The 19827-nt window shown below is 41.1% G+C and overlaps 1 protein-coding gene across 10 annotated transcripts in view; it reads right to left on the reverse strand.

Moving 5' to 3' along the window:
- Positions 1-19333, reverse strand: part of LOC129028448 (E3 SUMO-protein ligase RanBP2-like) — a 121563-nt gene extending 102230 nt beyond the window's left edge. For 9 of the 10 annotated variants that reach the window (XM_063648513.1, XM_063648511.1, XM_063648512.1 and 6 more), the window contains exon 1: positions 19196-19332. The gene's annotated coding sequence lies outside the window, so the exon portion shown is untranslated. Of the gene's footprint in view, positions 1-19195 lie in introns of all 10 variants that reach the window. The other variant, XM_054474249.2, reaches the window with a different exon arrangement.
- Between the last annotated feature and the right edge of the window lie 494 nt (positions 19334-19827).

Below are 19827 nucleotides of genomic sequence, written 5' to 3' on the forward strand. Positions count from 1 at the left end.
CTTGAACTTCTGACCTCAAGTGATCCGCCTGCCTTGGCCTCCCAAAGTATTGGGATTATAGGCGTCAGCCACTGCATCCAGCCACCAGCCCCCATATTATATCTCCTGGTTTTGAACCCTATATCTCCTGGTTTTGAACCCAACCAGGAGAAACTTGAATTTTGTACTGTTTCTAATCAGTTATTTATAGATCCCTTCTATCTGAGGCAGAGAAAAAGTGACTTTGAGAATTTTTAAAGGGCAGGAATTTCTCAGGTGTGTTTGTCATTCAGGTATTCTCAAAAAACAACTATGTTTGAGTGCAACATACCTTAAAAGATAGAATAGCTAAAGGAGTAAGTATAGGTACCTGGGTATATCTTAGATGTTATTCTGGGACACCAAAAACTTCAGAGAAAAAAGGGTCAATGCCTTGTGAAGGTCTGGGGCTTCCGACCCACTGGAACAAGCATGTCACTTGTGTCACTTCACGCTAACTATAACCACCAAACACAGTGGGTAATGCTCCACTGTACAAAGTATGTGAATAAAGTCAGTTTCAAGTCATATTTAATACTTAAAAGTCTAGGAAGCCCAGTGTTTGTCATGCCACCTTTTACCTGCTTCAGTTTTGAACAATTTCAAGTTTGACACCAGAACTATTTTCATGTGTATTACAGTGCTCTTTAAGCACATGCATCTCATGTTTCAGAGCACAGCCTTTTATTTAAACTTTAAGAGAAAAAAATGTTTTCTGGCATTGGCCATGGCCAATTTTAGTCCCTGAAAGTTTTTCTGTTAAGAGTCCACAAACATAACAAGAAACGAACATGTGAGTAAGAAGGAGTGAAGAGTTGGAATGGGTCTTATGCAACACTTGAGATAGTATGACAGATGTTTGATAGCACATATATTCAAAATCAAACCCTACAAATTGTGTCCAGGAGAGAGCACAGGAGACCATGCTAGAAAGTGGCAGCATATCCTCTTATGTAAGGAGGAGGCCCACATGAATTATGACTCTTTTTATGCTTTTCTCTTTAACATCCCATCACTGCCCACAGTGATTTCTCACCTTCTTCAGAGCCTTCCTGATTAAACTTCATTTATTTTTCACTGGATATGGCCGTGACAAAGGATTCTCAGATGAATATCCTTCATTTTCCCCAATCTATCTCTATGCCTCAGAAACGTAAGTACTGAAGAAACTTCTGGTGTTTATAGTTAAATTGGACTAGGCACAGTGGCTCATGTCTGTAATTCCAGCACTTTGGGAGGCCAAGCTGAAAGGATTGCTTGAGTCCAGGAGTTCCAGACTAGCCTGGGCAACACGGTGCAACCTCATCTCTACAATAAAATATAAAAATTAGCTTGTCATGGTGGCACATGCCTGTAGTCCCAGCTACTTGGGAGGACTGCTTCAGCCTGGGAGGTCAAGGCTGCAGTGAGTGGTGATCATGCAGTATGGCCGACAGAGCAACACCCTGTCTCCAAAAAAAAAAAAAAAAAAAAATACACACACACACACACACATATATATACACACACACACACCCCCCAAATATATATATGCCCCAAAGTTCACTCATAGTGTATATATATAAATATATATGATATATTTATATATTTTATTTATACATTATATATAACTGTAATGTATTATATATTATATATTAATATATTTAACTGTATATTTTATATTTATATATTTAACTATATACAATTATAGTTAAGTATATATAGTATATATAGTATATATAACTAATGTATTATGTATTATATATTTATATATAACTATATTTTATATTTATATATTTAACTATAATATATATAGTTAAGTATATATAGTATATATAATATATAGTTAACTCTCTATATATACATATATATATACACACACACACACACACACATATACACACACTAGAGACCGCTGTAATTCTCACAAATCCTGGAGGTTCAGATTGAAAATGATCTAAGGCATGGTTCCTCTCTCTATATATACATACATACACACATACACACACACATATATACATATACATACGTATATACACATATCTACATACACATATACACATATACACTCTGTGTATATATATGTGTATATGTATATACATATACATATCTACACATATACTACATATATACATAATGTATATGTGTATGTGTAGATATGTATATATGTATGTATATATTTATGCGCGTGTCTATATATATATATGTATATATATATATATATATGGAGGAACCATGCCTCAGATCATTTTCAATCTGAACGTCCAGGATTTGTGAGAATTACAGAGGTCTCTAGAGTGTGAGTGTGTGTGTGTGTGTGTGTGTGTGCGTGTGTATGTATATAGAGAGAGTTAACTATATATTATATATACTATATATACTTAACTATATAATTATATTATAGTTAAATATATAAATACAAAATATACAGTTATATATAAATATATAATACATAATACATTCGTTATATATTTATATTATAAATAAAATCTATTATATATAAAATATATATTTTTATATATATAGTATGAGTGAACTTTGGAGTGATGAAAATATTCTCAAATAGCATTGTTGTAATGGTTGTGCAACTGTATAAATACATAAAAGCCTTATACACTTGCAACAAGTGAATTTTATAGTATTTAAATTATACTTCAACGAAGCTGTGTGTGGGTTTTTGTTTCTTGAGGTAGGCTCTTGCTCTGTTGCCCAGGCTGGAGTGCAGTGGTGCAATCACAGCTCACTGCACCCAACTTCTGGGCTCAAGTGATCCTCGTACCTCAGCCTCCCAATTAGCTGGGACTACAAGTATGTGCCACCACGCCCAGCTAAATTAGAAAACAATTTTTTTTTGTAGAGATGTGGTCTTACTATGTTGCCCAGGCTGGTCTCAAACTTCTGGCCTCAAGCGATCCTCCCGCCTCGGCCTCCCAAAGTGCTGGGATTACACGCATGAGCCACTGCACCTGGCCTAAAGCTGTTTTTTGTTTGTTTTTTTGTTTTGTTTTGTTTTTTTTTGAGACAGTCTCTCACTCTGCCACCCAGACTGGAGTGCAGTGGCACAATCTCAGCTCACTGCAAGCTCCGCCTCCCGGGTTCACACCATTTCCCTGCCTCAGCCTCCCGAGTAGCTGGGACTACAGGCACCCGCCACCACGCCCGACTAATTTTTTGTATTTTTAGTAGAGACGGGGTTTCACTGTGTTAGCCAGGATGGTCTCGATCTCCTGACTTTGTGATCCGCCCGCCTCAGCCTCCCAAAGTGCTGGGATTACAGGCGTGAGCCACTGTGCCCGGCCTTTATTTTTTAATTATTATTATTTTTTTGAGATGGAGTCTCGCTCTGTCACCCAGGCTGGAGTGCAATGGCATGATCTTGGATCACTGCAAGCTCTGCCTCCCGGGTTCACACTATTCTCCTGCCTCAGCCTCCTGAGTAGCTGGGACTACAGGCGCCTGCCACCACGCCCGGCTAATTTTTTTTTGTATTTATAGTAGAGATGGGGTTTCACCGTGTTAGCCAGGATGGTCTCGATCTCCTGACCTCGTGATCCTCTTACCTCAACTTCCCAAAGTGCTGGGATTACAGGGGTGAGCCACCGCGCCCGGCCAGCTGTTTATTTTTTAAAAAAAACACTTTGTATTTTTCCTAGTCATTTTATGTTTAAACATTATAAAGTACTAATCATACCATATTATAGTTTCACATCCTGTTTTTCTTAATAATAATATGTCATGACATTAAAATATTACAAAGCTTTAATAAATATGATAAATATTATATAATTTCACTAAACTCTAGGGTATCATCAGGCATTTTAAGTGATCCTTTTATTATCTACATAGTTTCAAACTTTCTGCTAGTATAAATAATGCTGCCAAAATCTACTCACACCCAGTTTTCTCCACACATTCTTAGATTTGATTAACAAAAGTAGAAATTACGAATTACAAGTTATAAATCATTTTAAACTTGACACATACTGACAAATTATTTTACTAACAGGTTTTATCCATTTGTCTTTCTTCTTAATAACTAGCTTTTTGCTATTCTTGCCTGTTTATTCCTCTCAACAAACTTCATAATAATTCTGTCCATTTTACCAAAAGAATTCCACTTGGAATTCTGATTAATGGTACTGAAGCTATATATTAATATGGAAAGTTGAGGAAATTCATAAGAAAAAAATTAATGTTTCAGCTAAAAAATTTAACCCAGTAATCTGGAAGCTTCATTTATCTAAAATATAGCCTCTTCCCATATCAAGTAACTTGTTCCTGCATTGCCTCCTAATGGAGAAAGCAAACACTGTACTTACCATCCTGGCCAACATGGGGAAACCCTGTCTCTACTAAAAACACAAAAATTAGCTGGGCATGGTGGTACACGCCCGTAGTCCCAGCCACTAGGGAGGGCAAGGCAGGAGAATCGCTTGAACCTGGGAGGCAGAGGTTGCAGTGAGCCGAGATCACGCCACTACACTCCAGCCTGGGCAACAGAGCGAGACTGCGTCTCCAAAAAAAAAAAAAAAGAAAACACTGAACACTGTACTTATACAGTATTATTGAAATAATCCATGTCTAATTTAACGTCAAGTCAACTGAAAGGTTACTTATTAGCAACTACCCACAAATATACTTTACTAAACCAAACAAAAAGCCATATATACCAAATAAAATATACTGTGCATCATTATTTATTCATTTGACAAGTATTTACTGAGTAGCTACTATATGCAATGCACTGTCCCATGAGCATGAGATTTTTAAGTATCTCAAAAAGCGTAAGTAGCTTTTTGTAGAAAAGTGCTATATTCTTAGAAAGTAACGTCTTATCAAAATTTATCTAAAACATCCAACTGCGTACTTTGGCTTTCATCTCATTTGTTCAGCTAATCTCCAGTAATGCTTTATCCTGGAAAGCATGACAGTGCAAAACAAAACTTCATTTCTAAAAAGTTCCCAAGCCTTATATTCTTGGAGTTCCCATGCCTTATATCCTTGGAGTTCCCATCACCCTCCACATTCCAAAACCTATCGCCGTAACTTCCGTCATAGAAAGCATTCTAAATGAATGAGTAAATTATCAGAGATGTGGTTTTTGTCTGTTCTCACGGTCCCAAAATGACCCTCTGCCAGGGGGGCTGGTGGGGGGAGCAGGGAACAGACCTCTGAAATTTTGAGGAATTGCTGGAACTTGTTTTGTTTTTCATCAAACTCAATAGACAGTTCTGTATTAAAATTAAGCATCACATTCTACACTTCACCAATGTCCTCTGTCATCACGAATACCACTCCCAAAGAGAAAGCACCTGACAAGCACCGGAAAACTCAGGTCTAAAACAAAGTACATTTCATACAGTATATACCACATGCTTAGGGATAAAACATTCCATTACGAAGTATAAAGAAATTGCATTAAACAGACATCTGCAGATGTTTCATGCTTTGTATAGATCTGGCAAATGCCCAAAAGACAAAAAAGTTCTCATTTCCTGATGTGGGTTAGCCAGCATTGAAAAAAAAAAAAAAAACCCAAACATTGTTAAAATTGTTTCAGAAATTACCCTTACACCCACCTCAAAGTTATATCATTGTAATTCTCATCCATCTTATTAACCAGGTAACCTAGTGTCCTAGATACCTATCATTTTAAAATCTTTAACCACATTTTTTCATCATTATCCTCAGTCACGTAAATACATTCAATGACCTGAAATGGGCTAAGTGCGAACACAGCTTTCCAGATTTCATGGGGCTAGTCACAAAGCTCCTACTTTCTTGAACCCATTTTTAAAAAGAGAAACCAGTCTCTAGCCATGTTTACAAAGGTTTCATGCTATTGCAAAAATATCACTACCCACACTCCTAAAACAAAAGGCTGCTCATTTGACGGATGAATTACTCCATCTCCAGATTCTAATTAAGACTACTATATATCCCCTAAAACATGCTTCAATATGACAAAGTCCGTATTGTATTCTAAAGAAAGAAGTATTCTGACAGCAATCCAGTAAAACCCAAGAGAACCGATATATTCTAATGTAGGCAATGACCTTAAACTCTGGTATTTTGGGCACCATTTCCTCCACACACTCTATCAAGGAGAAAATTTGAAAGTGGAGAATGAATAATTGTTTTGTTCTGAAACTTCCCATTAGAATAACAGAAAGAGGCGTTCAACACAAGCCTGAGGAACCAGGCTAAATTTTAACCTATATTCCTATGCTTTAGCTTCTAGGACACTCAAAGAACAAATCTCAACTGGATAGAAGACATAAGTCAAACTGCCAACGGTCCCTCTTGGCTAATTATGGGCTTAGCACCTGTCATTTTTACCTGTCTCTTTCTGCATCTGTGTTGTGGGCCCAGCTACGAGAGAACTACCCCGCCCAAGAGAGTGTCCAGCCTCTTGGAGCCAGCAGTTAGCAAACTGACCTATGCCGGAGACACTAAGCATCATGTTCTAAGGGTTTGAAGAGAAAGACACCCTCAACCTCATCAATTCCACCTCTGCCCTACACCATCCCTTGGTGATGAAGGGTACAGCAGGGCAATCCCTAAGGATGTCCTGCCTGACCATCCACCACCCAATCCACAACAGGATTTGGCTTATTTCCCAGCAACTTAAAAGTTTAACAACACTATCAGTAAGTGTGGAAGCACACCAGTTTTGTGTTGAAGTCAAAATCTAACTGTACCTTTGTAATCCAAAGAGCAAGGTAAAACCTTTATTCAAAATTTACATTAAACAACCTCAAACCACAACTCCGCCAATGAACTCCATCAACCCTTCTTCTTACCTTATAATGAAATCAGAACTCTTATCTATTAGCCATTTCATTTTTTCCGTAACAAAGTTATAGACACAATTATAGTCAGGGAGACCATTACTGAAAAGCAAAACATTATACTTCAAACACAAGCATCATTAAGGAAATTTTATTCTCCATTATAAAATATGCACAGTATTGACACTCAAATGATTTACAGGTGCTTTATAGAAGTCTCCATAACCAACTTACTTTGCCCTTTAGAGATTATCTTCCTTCTATCTTTCATTGAACATTTCAAAGTCTGTATGATATTTAACATAAAACTATTTATACCGTTGTCTTTAAAAAAAAAAAAAAAAGATCACTCAAATTAGACAGGCTTGCTAGAGAATGATCCGCTAGGCTCTGCTGGTTTAGCTATAAATGACCCAAACATTAATGATGGAATGCCAATCAGCCAATGAACAGGGATCACTTAATATGAGTGGGAAGTTATCACCATTCCAGTGGACTTCCAAGAAGTGCAGATGCCATCCTAACCAGAGGGGCTCATAATACAAAAACAAAATCCTCTTAAAGAGTAGGAGGGCAGCCCAGGCACTGTGGCTCACACCTGTAATCCCAGCATTTTGGGAGGCTGAGGCAGAAGGACCCCTTGAGCCCAGGAGTTCAAGGTTTACAGTGAGCTATGATCGATCCACTGCACACACTCCAGCCTTGAGGAGAGTAAGACTCTGTCTCCTAAAAAAAAAAAGAAGGCGGCAGCCCGAGAGCAAGGGAAAACAATCACTAGTCCAAGTCACAAAGTGACACCTCAACTCTAATTTAGTACTCTGTAAACCTAAAGCATCCAAAAGTGAAGGACTATCTAGATACCACAGACAGTGTACTTTTGGAGCACAGATTCTATAACCAGTATTATACTGAAGTGATATATGCTAAGGCAATACACATATTATTGAGTAGGAGACTAGACAAGATTACATGCTAACAACATAAGAGTGATGTGTAATCTGTCAGATTGTATCATCAGATTACTAAATAGTTAAGGAGGGCTTCTCTTTTTAGAAGTACAGCAGCTAGGACCTGCAATATCTTCAATAACAATTAGAATGTTTCCATCTTTCAAACACCCAAGGCATTAATAATAATCTAGACTGAAAGTCTGCAAAGTGGGGTCCAGAGGCCAAACCAGCCTGTCCCTGTTTTTGTACAGCCTGTGAGGTAAAATAGTTCTGTCATTTTCCCATTTATTTTGAAAGAGGTGCATCTGAACCAGATATAGGTAAGACTCAAGGCACCATTCATCCTGAGGCAAGTTCTCCTCCAGCTATGAGCCCTTAAGATCAAACAAGTTACCTATTTCCAAAAGACACAGCAGTCCTCAATAATTTTTAAGAGAGTAAAGTGGTCCCAAGACCAAGAACTGAGAACTGCTTTTTTAGATCCAACTACCAATTTACAGAATATATTAATATAATAGAGGATGCGCTGGCACGGTGACTCAGACCTGTGATCCCTGCACTTTGGGAAGCCGAGGCGGGTGGATCACCTGAGGTCAGGAGTTCAAGACAAGCCAGGCCAACATGGTGAAACCCCGTCTCTACTAAAAATACAAAAAATTAGCCAGGCGAGGTGGCGGATGCCTGTAATCCCAGCTACTTGGGAAGCTGAAGCAGGAGAATCGCTTGAACCCAGGAGGCGGAGGTTGCAGTGAGCCGACATCAAGCCACTGCACTCCTGCCTGGGCAACAAAACTACATATATATATATATGAGAATGTTAAACCATATACCTTGAGGATATAAGCTGGTAAATCCAGATGGCAGGAAATTCCTCAAGATAACCACGCAATTTCTTCAACAACAGCAACAACAAAATCACAAGAGAAAAGAAAAAGATGGAAGGTGTATTTATATGTTAAAAGAGACTAGAAGACTTATCAACCTATCAAAAATTTGTGAACCTTATTCAGATCTCAGTTTAGAAAAACCACAAAATAAAATTGATGTTTGGGATAAATAGAAATTTAAACACTTACTGTGTAGTTGATGATATCAAGGAATTACTACTCATCTTTTTCAAGTGTGATGCTGAGATTATGTTTAAACAGTTTTTTGAAGAGTCCTTATCTTTTAAGGATACATATTAAAATCTCTATAATATGACACAGGGGAGAGAAGAGTGAAAAAAGATTGGCCTTCAGTCAAAGATTTACCATCAGTCAATAATTATGGAGGCTGCCCCGGTGTGGTGGCTCACACCTGTAATCCTAGCACTTTGGGAGGCCAAAGTGGGTGGATCACCTGAGGTTAAGAGTTTGAGACCAGCCTGGCCCACATGGTGAAAACCCGTCTCTACTAAAAATACAAAAATTAGCCAGGCGTGGTGGTAGGCACCTGTAATCCCAGCTACTTGGGAGTCTGAGGCAGGAGAATCGCTTGAACCCAAGAGGCAGAGGCTGCAATGAGCCAAGAGCGCCACTGCACTCCAGCCTGGGCAACGGAGCAAAAACGTCGCCTCAAAAATAAATAAATAAAATAATAATAACAATTGTTGAAGCTTAGCAAAAGCACACGGAGACACATTATTCTCTGTACTTTTGTATATGTTTGAAATCCTCCATAATAAAAAATTAAAAAGCACAGATTTCATGACATTCCTCCCTCAGGAAGTATGGGATGAGGCTGAGCAATCAGCATTTTTAGCATGAACCCCATGCCATGAGAAGTCTGCAGCCTATGTTTTCAGAGCACTGTTCTCCCTGATTCTTGAATTTTCCCTACAACATTCCAAATAAGCCAGGCCTCTGGTTGAACCCTACAATGACCAATACATCTCTACCTGCTAAGAATCCAATAACATTTGACTGGTCCTAATGTCTTCAATAAGTAACAACTAATCTATAATAACTAGTAACAAATTACCACTTCCTCCCTTAAATTTCTTTTTTCTTTTTGAGAGAGACAGGGAAAGAGAGAAGAGAGAAAAGAGAGAGGGAGAGAAAGACAGAGAAAGAAAGGGTCTTGCTGTGTTGCCCAGGCTGCAGTGCAGTGGCAAGACTCAACCCCCCAGGCTCAAGTGATCCTCCCACCTCAGCCTCCTGAGTAGCTGGGACTGCTCCCAGACCAAACTGAGGGTTGGGCTGCTATTTCTCATGGCCCAATAACGAGATGCAGATGAACTGGGGAGGAAGAGAGTTTTTATTTCTGCAACCAGTTACAGGGAGAAGGCCTGGAAATTATCACCAGACCAACTCAAAATTGCAGTTTTCCAGAGCTTATATACCTTCTAAGCTATATGTCTACGTGTAAGTGTGCATTCACCTGAAGACATAAGTCATTAACTTCTTTTAATCTATGACTAAGGTGTGAGTGCTGGAGACCTTCTTCTGGATCCTCAGTAAATTTACTTCATCTAAATGGGTCCAGGTGCTGAGGTGATTACCCTTATCTTGTCTCCTACTAAATCACAGAGGTTTGGGGAGTTTCTTCTGACCCACAATAAAATTTGTTTAATCCTAAAAGGCTCCTGTTAAGAATTCTTTTGTTATTTTGTCATGCTTTAAGGCCCAGGAAAGGCCTAGGCAAAACTCTTGGTAGGTTTCTGTCACAGTCCAGCCTTTGATAAGGGCACTGGCTTTTTTAGCTTTTACTATTTCACTTAACCACTCAGTCAGTATTGAAACAGTTGTTATGGAGGCCTGCATTAGTGAGACCTAGCCTGCCACAGGACTATGGGCACGTGCCACCGTGCCCAGCTAATTTTAAAATTTTTTGTAGAGATGGGGTACCACTATGTTGCCCAGGCTCATCTTGAACTCCTGGGCTCAAGCGATCCTCTCGCCTCAGCCTCCCAAAGTGCTGAGATTATAGGCGTGAGCCACCATGCCCAGCCAAATTTCTAAAAGAATTTTTAAAATAGTCTCTTATGGGACTTGTACACACAAAGCTACAATATTAAACAATGTGTCCTTCACTCTATTACAGCTGTATACCCCCATGCCCTATAGCACAGTACAGTGTATATAATGGACACAAACTGTATTGAAAGATGTATTCCAAAATTTGTAAATATCACTTTCACATATGCAAGCATAGCCAAGAGTTCAAATAAAAATAATGAAGTTTGTGTGTTGCACACAAATACAGACACACTAAATTTGGGTAAAGAACTGAATCTTACCCAATGCATTCTCCAGGAAGTCAAGAAAAGAAAGCCTAATAGGTGTTGAAGCAGCCAAGGAAGTCATCTTCAAGACAGAGGAGTTTAAGCTGGGACTTGAGTGTAAGACTTGGGAACTCCTACCCCCTTAAAAAAGGAAAGGCTACTCCTAGCAGAGTAACAAAAATCAAGTTCAGAAAGAAGGACTGTGGTATGGTTGGCAATAAGATGATGTAAGCGTAAGGGTAGTAGGGAGTAAAACTGGATAGGTTGTCTGGACATGCCAAGAAAAAGCCTTGAGACTTGGAAAAACAATTAGCAAGCTGTGACCTCTTCTTGACCAGTGACATGAAGTGAGGAGACACAGGGCTCTACACGGCACTTTGGTAAGAACCCCAGCTGTCACTAATTGTATGACTTGGTGAGTTCTTAACCTCTTGAGCTTGGTTTCCTTATCTGTAAAATAGATATAAAGATCCTACTTCATGGTGTGGCTGTGATGGTAAGATTATATAAAATAATATCCTTAAGGTATTTGTGTGGAAGTAGGTAATTAAGAAAAGGTAGTTATGACTAAGAGAGTTTCCAAAAGAATGGCCTAGGAGGAAACTAAAGTAAACAAGGATGCCTAAATATCATCTGAATTTCTCCTAAATGTTTCATGATGTTGGGTTCTGCCAGCAGTCTGTAATACACCGTAGAGTCAAGCTAAACCAAAGAAAATGATCCTGTCTTACTCAAAGTTTTGTGAATTTATTCAAACAATGTCAAAGACACTAAGCAGAGCTAGCCCCGAACTTTTCGATTCACTAACAAATAAAAGGAGAAATAAAGCCTACTGTCCAGTTTGTTTTTCTTTGGATATTTAACAAATTTGATTAAAACATTCCTTTACTTCCAGAGATTACACTTTGGCAGAAAAGATTAGACATATATACAAAAAACTGTAAAACAAAACAGAAATTGGTAATTACCAAAAAAGAATTCAAAACGCTTTGGGAGAACAGAAAAAACTCTGAATCCCTAATTCCCTACTACACGGCAGGGGCTAAATTAATGCTCCAGGAATACGTTATTTTATGAGAGAAGTGGCAATTTTGTCCCAGCTGCCAAGAAAACACCAAAGATGATGATTTTCCAGGCCCAGAGAAGGGCATGAACAGCAATGAGGCAGGAAATCATCATTTTCAGAAAAAGACAGTGGGTTAGAGAGACAAAGGCTAAGGAAATAGTGTGTGACAAGGCTATGAAGACGGGTTGGGCCAGATCACAAACAGCCTTAAATTCCAGGCGCTGGAGTTTGGACCTACTTGACAGGCAACAAGCAGCTTCTCAATATTTTGAAAATACGTGACCAAAGTAGTTCTTTAGAAAAATCTGAAACCAACATGGATGACAGATCAGTCAGGTGGACCTGCACTGTACCTGCACAGAAAAACAAACCCTGTTCAATCTACTGCACTGAGAAGGAGAAACAGCCAGCTGTGGCAAAAGCTGCAACTGCCTACCCAATGTCCATTCTCCCTCCCTTCCTCACTGTATTAACAAGGCAGATTTTCTAAGGGACAGCAATGTGCCCAGCTTTAAAAGTAAGCAAACAAAAACAAAACAACAACTATATTTACCAATGAGAAATAAACATATCTGTTTAAGTAGTTGGTAACATTTGTCACTCAGCTGATGCATTGGTAAGGAAGCCCGTCAATAGGAAGGGATCTCTCTGGGGAAGAAAAAGTTGCAAGCACCAGCACATGTGGCTAGGAATACCAGGTCTTCAACAACACTTTTGAAGTGTTCTTCAGAAGGAATCACTTGAAAGAGACTGACATCTAGGACACCTGTAATAGAACAATTCTGGGCCAACATCCATAATTCATTCAGACATTTCCAAATGTACTATGTTAATGGGCTCAGCTATAGGTCTTGGTCCTCAAGGTATTTACTATATACTGTAGACAAAAAGATAAAATATATACATACAACAAACTGTAACAATGCAATGTGAATAAAGTAACAGAGCAAACCAGCGTAATATAGCAGAGGAGACCCCACAATACAACTACATCTTGGGCTGTATTCCTAACCCTGCTGTTAACTCACTTTTCGGCCTTGAATAAACTATTTTACCTTCTAGGCAAATCCTGTCCTGTAAAATAAAGAAGCAGTTTATTTAAATAAAGGGCTAATGCAGGGGACCCACTAAAGTGCATTAGTTCAGTAGGTTCCAACTTTTTCACATATAAACCCACTTTTTAAATGTTAAATAAATTTTCTTAGATCTTCATATCACCATGATTGTCTTTTTAGCACATGTTAACAGATAAAGCATGCACTATATAAATACTACCACGAATTCCACAAACCCTTTAAAAGAATCTGTACTTTATCAGCCAGGCACGGTGGCTCAAGTCTGTAATCCCAGCACTTTGGGAGGCCGAGGCGGGTGGATCACAAGGTCAGGAGGTCGAGACCATCCTGGCTGACACGGTGAAACTCCGTCTCTACTAAAAATACAAAAAATTAGCCGGGCGTTGTGGCAGGCGTCTGTAGTCCCAGCTACTCGGGAAGCTGAGGCAGGAGAATGGCGTGAACCTGGGAGGTGGAGCTTGCAGCGAGCCGAGATGGCGCCACTGCACTCCAGCCTGGGCAACAGAGCAAGACTCGGTCTCAAAAAAAAAATAATAATAATAATAATCTCTACTTTATCAACATTTACATGAAAATTAGAAACATTCACAAAACATTATTTGTTACACTTCAAACACTTAATATGGGCATGGATTTTTTTTTCCAGCCAGTTGGAGTAAGTTTACAGTCCACAGGGCACTGGCTCTGCATTCTCTCAAGTCTTTCCCAGCCTTAATACTGTCATCTTATGTTCATTTGAAAGATTTTCAGAACCAGGGTGAAAATGAAATCAGTAAGAAAGGAGTGAAAAAAGAAAATGATGGATTCCAGAGAAAATTCGAAGGTAAGAACTCAGCAAGAAGGTGGCTATAGGGAGGGAATGACAGGAAGAAACAAAAGATGCCATTAGCAGCAGTATAAGTCCGGGGGAAAAGAACCAGGATGATGGGAAACGATGACTTCCTTGAGCATCTACTATGTTCCTGGCATGGTGTTAAATGGTTTAAAAATGAAAACATACACATGATTTTAAAAACCAAAACAGTACAAAAAGCTATACAACAATAAATTTCCCTCTCATCCTGGATTCTCAGGTGCCTAGACTCCCTCTCTAGAAGCAACAATCACTAAAAATTTCATCTGTATCCTTTCAGAAATATTTGCATTTGCCTTCATATTTAGTTATCACAACAACCTCTGAGATAGGTGGGATTACTTTATAAATTAAGAATCTGAGGCTTAAAGATGCTGACAGGGCCAAACTCAAACAGCCATGAAGGGACAGAACTAGGACTAGAACATGGAGCCAACCACTCATGTACATACTAACTCTACACTCAGAAAGCTATGAAAACTCTCGTAGCTGGGTGCAGTGGCTCACGCCTGTAATCCCAGAACTCTGAGAGGCCGAGGAGGGTGGATCGCTTGAGGCCAGGAATTCAAGACTAGGCTGGGCAACATGGGGAAACCCTGTCACTACAAAAAATACAAAATATTAGCCAGGCATAGTGGCATGCACCTGTTGTCCCAGCTACTCCGGAGGCTAAGGTGAAAGGATCACCTGACCCCAGGAGGTTGAGGCTGCAGTGAGCCATGATTGCACCACTTTACTCCAGCCTGGGTGACAGAGTGAGACCTTGTCTCAAAAACAAAATAAAACAAAACAAAAAACACTCTGGCAGAGACGTTCAAAGTATTTGTGATAATTAAAAAATAGAACCCAAATAACCACTAGTCAAGGACTGGATGTATAAATCGTATCACAGGTACACTGTGAAATACTATGCAGCCATTAAAACTAAGGTTAAAAAACATAAGGTAAACCCACATACACCACTCTAAGACAGCTTATTGAAGCAAAAAAGCAATTGCAAGAAATGGGGAGTTGGTATTTACTGGACACAGAGTTTCAGTCTAGAAAGATGAAAAAGTTCTCAGAAGGAAGGGTAGTGATGGTTGCACAACAACGTGAATGTACATAATGCCACAGAACCGTACACTTAAAAATGGTTAAAATAGTAAATTTTGTTTTGCGTATTTTCCCGTAACTTTTTTAATACTAAAAAAAGCAATTGCAGAATAGTATGACTATGATTCCATTTTTGTAGAAAGGGAAAGTATGTGTAAACATTATTTGTAAATGCATGTTGTCTGTTATCTTGCTTTACCTTGCCTGCTACTCAGACATCCTGAAAGCCCTGGACTCCTGGTGTGCTGATGCTGAGTCCCGTGCCTCCCACTGCCAAGCACATACTCCCAGCAGCTGAACTACTGCCTTCACCTTTCTTCCTACCTCTCACAGAATGCACTCTTCAGCACTTGCTTTATCTGCAGCTGCCCCGCCCCACTCTTAAATGTCACTGGAGACTCATCAAGCTCCAAAACGTGCTCCAACGTGAAAAAAGATGCAGGAAAGTGACTCCCTTACTCATCCCTGCAGTAAGCTCCAGGGTGGAAATGTGTGATATGATCAAATAAAAGAGATGAGATTATATCAGAAAGAGGGAAAAGAAAACCTCTGTTGCTGAAGAATGCACAGTATATGGCAACAGGTAGTGCAGCTCCTGCTTCTCAAGTGTCTTAAAATTAAAGTTTTTGGAAGACAATGTGGCAACAGTCCAGCATATAATGTAGACAACATCTCTGTGGGTGGAAAACCACAGCTTAAAGTGTAGTTACGAGAACTATAACACTAACAAAATGGTTTGAGATGTTTTTCCTTCTATTTAAGTGCTAAACCTAGGTAAGAACATGACCTATACTGAGGTTTATTTATTTAAATGATTATCCAAAAAGCAAACACAACATTATTGAAAATAGAGGCTTTCAGAGTAAAGCTCCGCTCTCCTGTTACTGATCTGCTGCAGCTATGGAAGTTTCTCTGACCCAGTGGAGGAGCTCCAAGGTCCCCCCTCTAGGAGGAAAGGAAAGCCTACTTGTTGTACTCACATTTAGCAAAGGAAAGAACTGCCCAGAAGACAGGTCAAGGGGCTACAGCAAAGGGAAAAGGGTGGGAATGATCAAATAAAATCAAGACAGTACAATCCTGATGGACAGTTTTCTCTAAGCCTGCAAAAAACGGAACCACCAGAACTGAAATGATCTTTTCTACCACCGAACTTTCCTTAGCTTTCTTAAAAATCAACAGTTCGATTTTCTCACCATACAAACCGGCACAGAACACTGAAAAGTGTGAATACACTTAGGCCCATGGCATTTTCCCTCTTCATAATGGCACTGGCCATTTTCTTATCAGGGAAAATCCTGAAAGGCAGAAAGTTGCTTCTTCCATAGTGGTCCAAGTCTTAGTTATTACGTCCTACTAAAACTACCCAAAACTACAAGGCACGCACTACCACAAGCATTCAAGAGCAATTTTAAGAGAAACCTTGCATTTGTTTCTCTTTAAATATCCCCAATACCTGCATATCCCTCATCATTTAGGATTATGTCTTTAACAGTGGTTCCTAAAGTATGGCCTTGCACCCCCGAGGGTCTCCAAGACTTTTCTAAGGGGTCTGAGAGATCAAAACTATTTTCATCATACTAAGATATTCCTAAGTCACTGTAGCATTGTGCACTGTGTTGACACACAGATAGTGCAAAAACAACAGTCGGTACAACTGCTGGCCGCTTAGCACTAAAGAGGGCCATGGCAGTGTCCCTGAATTCTTTACTTCTATGTACTCACAGGAAAATAATGTCAATTTCACTTTTTAAGTGCAATGGTACAGTCATGCTGGAAAAAAACTGTCAGTTTCTCAAAAAACTAAACATACAATTTCTGTACAACCTGACAATTGCACACTCTTGGACATTTATCCCAGAAAAGGAAAACTTACATTCACATAAAACTTAGGCCGAGCACAGTGGCTCTAAAATTCCAGCACTTTGGGAGGCTGAGGTGGGTGGATTGCTGGAACCCAGGAGTTTGGGACCCCTAGACTAGCCTGGACAACATGGCGAAACCCTGTCTCTACCAAAAAAATACAAAAATTATCCAGGCATGGTGGCGTGTGCCTGTAGTCCCAGCTACTTGGGGGACTGAGGTGGGAGGATTGCTTCAGCCTGGGAGGTCGAGGGTGCAGTAAGTCATGATCATGCTACTGCTCTCCACTCTAGTCTGGGTGACAGAGCAAGACACTGTCTCAAAAACAACAACAAACACCTATTTGTTCGTAGTAGCTTTCTTAATAGCCCAAAACTAACAGCCTGAATGTCCTTCAACATGTGAACAGTTAAACTGCTGTACATCCATACCGTGGAGCACTACTGAGCAACAAAAAGGAACAAACTACGACATGCACAGCAAATAGTGCATGATTCCACTTACATGAGATATGAGGTACCAGCAGTAGTCAAAGTCATAGACAGAAATTAGAATGATGGCTGCCAGGGACTGGCGGGCGGAGGGGAATGGAGAGTTATTGTTTAATAGGTACAGAGTTTCAGTTTTGTAAGATAAAGATTTCTGGACATGTATGATGGTTATGGATGCACAATAATTTGAATTAACTTATTACTCTCCCTCCAAAAAGTAAATCACTAATGATTAATTCAGGATGGGAAGGGGATAAGATGGGGAGAGACACTGGACCAGAGAGGTTTGAAGGTCTTAAAAGGAAACTATTATCTCCTTTATTACACTACATATCCGATATTCTTAATATCTCACAAATACTTTAAATTTTATATCAACTTACTAGTCAATACTTTTTTTTAAGGAAAAAAGTCCATGATGAAGGAGTACAAATTATTGCTATCAAATCTTGAGCTTTGACTCTTTTTTGTTACTTGTGACCAAATGGCAGGTGTGCACTTCTGTAATAGAGCGATGAGCCGAATTAACTTGCTTGTATCATGAAATACCATTTTTACGGGAAAGAACAACTGACAAGCTAGGGTTATTTAAACCTGTATTGCCAGACATTTCCTTGAAACTGAACAAAGTGAGTCTGTCACTTTGAGGAAAATAATTGACAATATTTTGTTTCCAATGATAAAAAGCAAGCTTTCAACCGAAAATTCGAATTTTGGAAAACTTGTAAACACCACCTTCTATCTGACGGCTTTTAACATAAAGACTTTCCTGATTAAATCAATAGTGATGGTAACGAATGTTATTCGGCGCTATTAATGAAATGCGTCAGCTTGGGATCTGCCAAACTCAGTGAGCCAATATTTTCCAAACGACAAATATACGGTGTTACAATGGGTAACAGCTGCATTCAAACTGCAAGACAGACCAAGGAATTTCAACGTAACTGTGTGCAAAGGCCACTAACAGGAGCTTCAGCTGCATTCAAACTGCAAGACAGACCAAGGAATTTTAACGAAACTGTGAAAAGTCTGCTGACAGTAGCTTCAGATTCCACGTCCAAACCAGCCTTTGAGAAACTTCCACTTACCTAGTTTTGGTGTAGTAATAAAGAATACCCATAATTATCTGAAACAGCTATTAAGACAGTATTCGCTTTTCCAACTACACATCTGTGTAAGATCAAATTTTCTTCATATGAAAACATACCGCAACAGACTGAACTGCAAAGCAGATGGGAGAACGCAGTTGTCTCTACTAAGACAACTCAAGAGATTCGCAAACTGTAAAGGGCGCCAGTCGTCCCACCAACTATTGTTTTAGCAAAACCCTATGTTGCAGAAAAACGTGGTATGTACTTTAACATACCACGGATTTATTCAATGAGTTAATAGTAACTCCAGTGTCTCGGTTTTCCTTTCTAGTACAGTCTACGGAGACAGCCACCCTTCCAGGTCCTCTAGTCCCAAGAGGGGTCCTGAGACCAAGACGTCTGCGACCCGCTGATCCCTACTGCTAGAAGATAAATGATTAGCTCGGCAAATACTGATTTGTCTTAAGGAACTCTAGGAGCAGCGGGGCGGCGTCAGCGCCTGTGCCACCGCGGACACCCGGGAGTGAACAGCAGCCGTCTCCTCCGCGGGCACGCACGCAGCCACGCCGCCACCCGAGCGCGGGGGTCCGGGCTCCGGGCCACCCGGGGGAGGCCGCGGGGAAAGCCCGGCCGCCCGCCCGCTCCAGGCCCGGCCCGGCCCGAAGGCCCGCCGGGAGCTGCAGGGCGGACGTGGCGGGCGCCGCGCGGCGCGGCCCTTACCTGTGGGTCATCCCAGCCGCCACGCCCAGCATCTCTCCGCTTTCGGCCGCCGCCGTCTCTCAGCTCCTCGTCTCCCGGCGCCGCTCCAGCCGCGTCCTAGTCCCTCGCCGCCGCGGCCGGCTACTGGCGGGCCCGGAGCAGGAAAGAGAGGAGGGTGAGGGGCGGGCCGCGCGGGGGCGGGCCGCGCGGGGGCGGGCCGCGCGGGGGCGGGCCGCGCGGGGGCGGGCCGCGCGGGGGCGCGGGAGGCGGGGGAAAGCGAGGCGGATCGCGCGGGAAGGCGGGGGAGGGGCGGGAGCGGCTGGGCGGGGACTGGCGGGGTGGGCACGGGAGGGTGCGGACTGGAGAGGTAGGCGCGGAGGGGCGGGGCGGGGCGGGGCGCGCATCAGACCCCGCCCCAACCCGTGGCTCGGGCCCGCCCCTATCTCAGCACCACAGGCTAGTCCGGGAGGCTGGCGCAAAGGCAGTGGGGTGGCGAGGGTAGGGGCTCCTCAGGAGCCCACGGAGTGCGGCGGTGGCTCGGGGGCCAAGTTCCCTACAACAAGGATGGCGGTGACGGGCGTAGGGAGCGGGGCCGGCTCTCCTTGCCTCGAGGTTCCTCTGATTCCACTCGCGTGGCTGCGCGGCCCTGGCAG

Source organism: Pongo pygmaeus, chromosome 12 (assembly GCF_028885625.2).
Source record: "Pongo pygmaeus isolate AG05252 chromosome 12, NHGRI_mPonPyg2-v2.0_pri, whole genome shotgun sequence".
Classification (NCBI taxonomy): Eukaryota; Metazoa; Chordata; class Mammalia; order Primates; family Hominidae; genus Pongo; species Pongo pygmaeus.